The following is an 8,239-nucleotide window of genomic DNA, read 5'->3' on the forward strand; positions in this document are numbered from 1 at the left end:
CTGATTAACCAGTGACTGGACAAGCTTCTTCAGTTTCTTGAGTTTATTGATTAATTGCTAGCATTGTGGTGAACCCACAAAGCAAAAACTGGAGTGTTAAATTTTTAGTGTTAAACATTTCAGTTGATTTTACCCCCCAAAGTGTAATTTTGACTACATTCAGAATTACATGGCCTTCAGTGTTGGACTTATTCGACGGTGTTGATCAATTTAGTGTTAATTCAACTCTGTAGAGAGTCAACTGATCTAAGCCCTGCCCATTGCAATTTCAAATTAGGGGGATTGAGTTTTCCTATCATGCTCCACGGCAGTGTTTAGATGTGTTTTAAGATGTGTAAAGATGTGTTAAGATGTTGCATATTGTACAGTGATCACTGCTGGTATTTTTTAGCTTTGTTTCTGATGGATTATTGTTTTTGATAATAAACACTTCTGTACCATGAGTTAAATTAACCCTGATTTCACCCTCTCTTCCACAGGTTCAGCAGATAACTTCTTCTTCCTTGTACTACTCTCCAGCTTCACCTTGAATTCTGTCAGTGCCCATATCACAACCAAACATTTGGTCCCATCAGCAGACCACCTGTTCTCCATTTTCTGCTTGTCTTCACAAACGAAAATATGACACGCCCACTGATGATGTCACGGTTCCCAAGAAAGAACCACTATTTTTTGGTTCCAGCTGAGAACCAATTTTTTGGGTTCCGAACGAGTTTTTTTCCGGTTTGAACGCGCCGGCCGGCTCAAAATTAGGTTCAGGAACCAGAACCGGCACAGAGTCCTGCCAGTCTGAAAGGCCTATGTGATGGTGAAAACTTGTGTCCCTAACAATTTTCATATACAGAAACTTTTAAAATAGCGAGCATGCACCTCAGCTTCAGAAAGACACTCATAAAATGAGTCCAACTTCTGGAGGTAGTCCTGGGCATATAGAGCCAGTGTGCAGCTGGTCATGAGAGTTCCGTATTTTGAAAGGAGCCTTTTATGACCATGCAGTGCTGTGCTCTCTTAATTATAAATGGCATCACTAAAATGATGTGTTTGTTATGAATGCTACATGAAAAGTGTACATACCAGGACAATTGTGTCATTGTTGATGGGTGATATATTGTGGGGGGTTTTTACGGCCAGCCACCATCCTTCCATCTCATTGTCAAACTGCAGAAGCCTTTTCTTAAGCCACTGCTTAATAACTGCTGTTGATTGCAGCTTAGGCAAATCTTCTGAGTACTGAGTGCTTTGGCAGAATAGGCGGAATAGGCAGAAATGACATAACCAGGGACGGGGTGGAAGGAGTCCAACTGAAGCAAAAGGCGTAACAATTTTGGATTTTATAGAAGATGTGTAAATATCAATGACTTTTTTTATGGCATCAGTTTCGAACTGGTACACCCAAGAAGTCTTCTGAGAGGTACCCAGGACAATGGGAACAATGGCGTGGCATGCAAATCAGCACAGACAGACAGACACGCCACCAATTATAGTAAGATTAGTGCAGTATTGTGGTTATATTTTGTGTCTTGTCGAATGACAGCTAAATGAAATTGAGCTACATTGCACAGAAGAAACTTGTTCTGAGAACTTGTTCTGAGAATTTTGCTTTAAAAAACTTAAATAGGAGGGCGTGCAAATGGCCTAGCAGTCTAATGCACTACCTATGTACGCGGGCAGCCAGGGTTCGAATCTGGTGTGTGGTCCTTTGCCGCATGTCTCTCCCCACTCTCATCCCATTTCCAACTCTATCCACTGTCCAATAAAAGCCCAAATATATATATATATATACAAAACAAATTTAAAAAGTAGGGTAAGGACACTTTTCAAGCCTTTTAAGCAGTAAAGGAACACAAACTATAAAGCAGAAAACTGATATGTTCTGTTAGTCTGTTTGTTGACCGCAGCCCAGTGAAGGAGAAGATTGTGTTTATTTGCACAATCATATGCACTCAGAGAACACTTCCACACTTTGAGCATGCAACATCAAATCAAACATACTCTGACACAAGCAGAGGCAGCAATCAGGGAGTACCTCGCATCAGAACATCAGAAACATCTCTGAGCATTCATACTGATGAAGCAGCTGCTGAGATAAAAACAATCAGTCCAAAAGACTGTACTGGAAACCACCAGACTGCAGGACACTTTTCCATCATGCTCTATGACTCCTGAGTTCATCCCACAGGTAGCAGCTATACTAAAACAGCACGTGGTTATGTGACCACAGACTGGTTCATCAGAGGTGGGAGGGAAGTTGATGACCAAGTTTGTAGAGGAATGCATTAAAAATGATGCTGTCCTGAGGCACTGACGTACTGTCTGACATATCAAACTGGAACAAAAAGATGAAGAGATGCAGTTTTACCTTAGGCAGTTAGGTATAAGATTTAACAAGTGTTTTCCTCAGTCTTTTACCTTCAAGAAGCAACCTTCTGAGAAATGAATGCTGGGGGAAACTGCTAAAAACTGCAGCTTCTTGAGTGGTCAGTGGAGGCTGTTCAAAGACCTTAGGGAGAACAAAAGATGCACAAGGCAAGCTGTTTTTCTAAGAGTTTTTATAGACTTTTTTTCTGAGGCATACATTTGCGACCCTCTTTGGGGTACCATCCCACCAACTGAGAACCACTGCTCTGAATCAGGACATAGCTGTAGTCATGTCTGGCTCCAGAAAACCAAGACAGGGACAGCAAAAATACAAAACCCAAGGCTCAAAAAGTTTGTCACTGTAAGATGATGTAGCCCATAATAAAGGCTATAGAAGCCTAAAGGTTTAGAGTGGTATCAATATGCTTGATAGATCAAACTATTGGAAACTGAAAAATAAAAATGAACAAATTTCTTCATATTACAACTTGGATGTTTGATCCTTTTGATTTTATAACTCAATCATGGTCAATCTGATTTGGTATTTTTGACAAAATATATGAACAAAACACTCTTTAATGCCAAAGTGAAAACAGATATCTAAAAAGTAATGCCAATTAAATAAAAATATGTAATGTAAAATAAATGACTGCATAAAGGTGCATCCCCTTTAAAGTGACTGACCTAATTCAACTGAGGTCCACTCATTTGTTGCTGGTAGTCTCGCAATTAGTGAAATGAGGATCGGCTGAGTGCAGACAATATGTCTCAAGTGATTGTAGTACAAAAACACCTCTGTCTGGAAGGTCCAGCCACTGGTTAATCAGTATTCCTGACTACCATTAAACCACAAAGAAAAAAGAACACTCAAAACAACTCAGAGAAAAGGTTATTGAAGATTATAAGTCAAGGATACAAAAGATTTTCAAGGCACTGAACATCCCCCATGGTTCAATTAAATCCATCCTCAAGAAAGGAAAGGAATATGTCACATGTGTGAATCTGCCTGGATCAGGCCGTCCTCACAAACTGAGTGACTGTGCAAGGAGGAGACTAGTGAGAGAGGCCACTAAGACACCTACGACTACCCTGAAGGAGTTATAAGCTTCAGCAGCCGAGATGGTAGAGACGCTGCATACAACAACTGTTGTCTGGGTTTTTCAGCAGTCAAAGCTTTAAGGGAGAGTGGGAAAGAGAAAGCCACTGTTGAAAGAAAACCCATATAAAATCTAGATAAGATGCTATGTTCGGTGAACACCAAACACTGCACATCACCACAAACACACTATCCCCATTGTGAAGCACAGTGGTGGCAGCATCATGCTGTGGGGATGCTTCTCAGTATTTAGCCCTTGAAGGCTTGTAAAGGTAGAAGGTAAAATGAATGTTGCAAAATACAGGAAAATCCTGGAAGACAATCTTATTCAGTCTGCAAGAGAAATACGGGATCTAGCTGCAGATCTAACAAGGTTAAAGGTCTGGAGTGGCTGAGTCAAAGTCCAGACCTCAATCCAGTAGAGAATTTGTGACTGGACTTTAAAAGGGCTGTTCATGCCCTAACGCTGTGCAACCCGATAGAGCTTGAGTAGTTTTGCAAAGAAGAATGGAGTAAAACTGTAGTGTCCAGATGTGCAAGCCTGATTGAGACCTATCCACACAGACTCGGTGCTGTGATTGCAGCCAGAGGTGCATCTACTAAATACTGACTTGAAGGGGTGGATTTTTATGTGGTCACTTATTACACATAAAACTAACGCATAACACTAAATAACACATAACACTAAATATTTTAATGATTTAAGCAAAATAGCTTTTTTGAATTCTGTTTTTACTTTAACATTCACAAGCGTTTTTGTTGCTGATCTGCCAAAAAGGTAAAATCATATTGACAATGATTGATTAATAAAATCAATAAAAGGATAAAACATCCAAAGGATGAATACTTTTTGCAGGCACTAGATACATTTGTGACATTTTAGGCTGATTTAATTGCTACATAGTTACTGTTGTTCTTTAAATGTTTTTTTGCAGGTTTAAAAACCAACAGAGCCCCCCTCTTTTTTTAGCCTTGTTATGTGAATCTACTATAAACTGGAATCTCTGAGTCAACCTATAGGACTTAATAAAACACTGTTCTCACACACACACACACAGACACCTGGACAGTGTGATCATGAGAGAGATCATAGCCCCTTCAGTCAGAGTCCAGTACCAGAGTTGCTCACACCTGCCATATTAAAAAAAAAAAAAAAAAAAAAAAAAAAAAGAACGTTATATCATTAAAATCAGAGAACCGTCGCTGGTGTCAAGACTTAGGGATATAGAAAAGATTGTCAATGTTTCAGATGCGAGATGATATGAAACCAAGTAGACAGGGGTTGAGCTAAATCAGACACATGTAAGTTAACCAGACTGATGCTCCTCATCAACTTCACTGCTCAGGACGAAATCTTATCAGTGCAAAATAACACAACTTAGTTAAAACAGATCTGCCTGTTAGACAAGTTTTACAGTCTATGGTGTGGATCTGAAGACAGGGTGTAAATTAAATGAGCAGAATTATTACCAGTTGTGGGTTTAAAGGCCCTCTAGCAATGTTATGAGTTTACTCCATCTGTTAACCTCCTACTGCAGATTGAGTCAGACTGATTATTTCATTTTTATTGTTAAATGTCCCAAAACAGACTACCTGTGGTGTCCAAACAGTACACATTGAAATCTTTGTCCCTATGCCACATTTGTGGGTTGTTAGAATTTAATTTAATGGAAGCTCCAGGCCAATTAGGCATAGTTAGTGAAAATATTTTTTAAACCTCGTGTTTCTGCCTCTCCTCCAGATACAAGTAAACTTTAAGGTTGCTATAAATTTTGAATAACAATAATGAGGACACCATGATGCACTTATGATAAATGCGCATAACAAATGATTCTTTCGCTATCATTTTGATTGTCTTGTTTTATTCAGACAGAGAGCAGCATCAAGCTCAGCACATCTGTACATGTGTGTTGCTTGACAACCAAGGTCAAACTCGACAGCATCTCTGTTGTCCTGGAGACCGCCGGTAGTTTTCAGTCTTACAGTAGGCAAGACTACAGTAGGTAATGCCGCTTTACAGCAGATTGTCCTATTGCATGGGGTTTTATGTGATTGACAACCAAAGGGAAATAAGCATATCCTGGCAGCTTACCGTGTTTTCTTGAAAATCTCATAATGATAATAATAATAATAATAATAATAATAATAATAATAATAACTTTATTTATAGAGCACTTTTTACAAACAAGGGTTTACAAAGTGCTTTGACATGGTTAGGAACAAGAGCAAAGCAACTAAGAAAAGACAGAGACAACAGAACAGTGATACTCAGAAACATCAACAGAACCCAACAGTGCAAGAACAGAAAACATGATCAAGTAATAAACTAATAACATCAGAACCTAGATGTCACAGACACCAAGTAAACCATGAGATCATATCAATAGTGTGCAGTCATTGTAACCATACAAACTAAAACATCAATGATCAGTAGAGCACATGTATCATAGTTACCATAAAAACAATAAAAACAGGAACCCAGGCAACACAGGAACCCAGCTTCACAGGTTGAGACCAAGAGGACCGAAATGCAGGAGTAAGCAATTAAAAGGGACATAAAGAGGTTAAAAAACGAGAGACATAAAAACATTAAAAAGAGGGTAAATGCAATCAGATGTGATAAGAGAAGCAGAACAATAGCCGGTTAAAACTGTAAATTTGCAATGAAGGGGGAAAATATCCGTCAAAGATAATGCTCTATACAAATCGGGCATTAACAATAATAAATTTAAGAGCAAAGCAGGAAGAGAGTAAACAATAAAATAGACAGAAAAATTAAAGGGGTGAGGTAAAAAAAATGAGATGAAGAGTAAAAATAGGAATAAATCAGTTGAAAAATTGGAACCAAATTAAATCATTAGAACCACTTAAAAAGACGAAGACAACATCACATAAAAGCAAGTCTGTAAAAATGTGTTTTAAGAAGTGATTTAAAGGCACAGACTGATTATGCATGCCTTATCTCCTCAGGTAGGTTGTTCCAAAGTTGAGGAGCCCTGATGGAAAATGCTCAATCACCTTTAATTTTAAGTCTCGACTTTGGAACAACCAGGAGGTTCCCAACTGAGGATCTAAGGCTGCGGGCTGGGACATAAGGGATTAAAAGTTCTATTATGTATTGTAGAGCCAGACCCTTCAGTGCCTTAAAAGTAACAAGTAAAATCATAAAATCTATTCTAAAACTAATGGGTAGCCAGTGTCAAGACGCTAAAATCGGGGTGATGTGATGTCATCTGCTAAAACTGGTTAGAAGCCTAGCTGCTGCATTTTGAACCAGTTGAAGGCGAGAGAGGGATTTTTGATACCTGACAGGAGAGAGATGTAATAGTCCAGATGGGAAAAAATGAGGGCATGGATTACCTTTTTCATATCTGACTGGTGGAGAATTGGTTTTAGTTTGGCGATTGTGCGTAAATGAATGATTAAAGTAAATTAAAGTTGTCTTCTTAGTGTCTTATTTGAGTATTAAGATTACAGTAAAAAGCCTTTTTGCTTTAAGTAATTTAATTGCAGCCTATCTTAGAAATGTAACATGCACGTAAACTTCAAGATATAACTCAACTAGAGGTCATTAATCACTAATTTGTACAGATTTGTCTATTAATTAGTTCAAAACATGATAAAAAGCAGTGATCTTATCTGAAAGTGGTTGACTGAGAGAATCAATTCCAAAATTAGATTCAAACATTTGTTGTTATTAGTTAAGACATTTTCTACCATCTGGAATGCCAAGAAAATTATACCTGAGAAATGTATGAAAATATATAGAAAAACCCATTAACATAGACAAATTGTACAACTGTAAAGTAGTATTTGGCATTTGTAAGATACTAGTACAGTTGCTTTTCTGATAAAGGGTGTTTATCCCTGTTGAGCTCTTGATTTTGTGCTCTGTGGTTGCATAAAGGCCCTTAAAAGGAGCGTGTCCATCTTATGAAATGAGAAAGTGGACGAGAAGCTCTTCAGCTCTGTCTCTGTGGCTCAATTGCTTCTACTTTCCTTTTTTGCAGGCCAATCACACAAGATGGCCTGTGATTACCACATCCTCAAATGTGCTGCATGCTGGGAGGGTTCAAGAGTCAACAGTGTTTACGTTTATTGCTTTTTCAAAATCTCTGACACAAAACTGGAAGCTCAATCCGTCTACTGAGTAGTTTGCGATAGTTTGGAGGTGTGGTTGATTTAAACATGCTTTATGCTACAAAGTCAAAACAGAATTGTGTAAACCCAGTGTCAGAGATAGACAAATGGCTTCTTATATAATCAAAAAGCATGCAAAAAATTATAGAAGATGAATTATACAACTGAAAAATCCAAATTCTCACAGTAAGATTAATGCACCTTGATAATGTGGCTGGAGTGTTTCAGTTTCCCCTGGCATCTATACATAACATAAATTTAATGCTGTTCAGTCTTTTTTTCTAACTTTAAAACTTGCTTTTAAACAAGATAAAAGTCATGCAAAATTTAAACACTATTCTGATCGACATTAGAATGCTCATTAAAGCAGTGAAGGAAGCAGTCTGGCAGGGCATCAAATTGTCTGGCAACAAGAATAAATTTCACACTATCCATTTAAAGGTCACATTTGAATGTACTGTATCATCAATGTGAAGGGAGATGTGAGTCTCTCGTCTACCTGAACTAAACAGTTAATCCCTGAAGACACAAACAGACAGTACAATGTCCACAAATATACAAAACCTTACAGCAGGTATATTACCTGTCAATTAAATAAAACATCACAGGCTCACTTACAACCAGGCTTCTTTATTTTTTTTAACA

This window comes from Cheilinus undulatus, linkage group 15 (genome assembly GCF_018320785.1).
Source record: "Cheilinus undulatus linkage group 15, ASM1832078v1, whole genome shotgun sequence".
Classification (NCBI taxonomy): domain Eukaryota; kingdom Metazoa; phylum Chordata; class Actinopteri; order Labriformes; family Labridae; genus Cheilinus; species Cheilinus undulatus.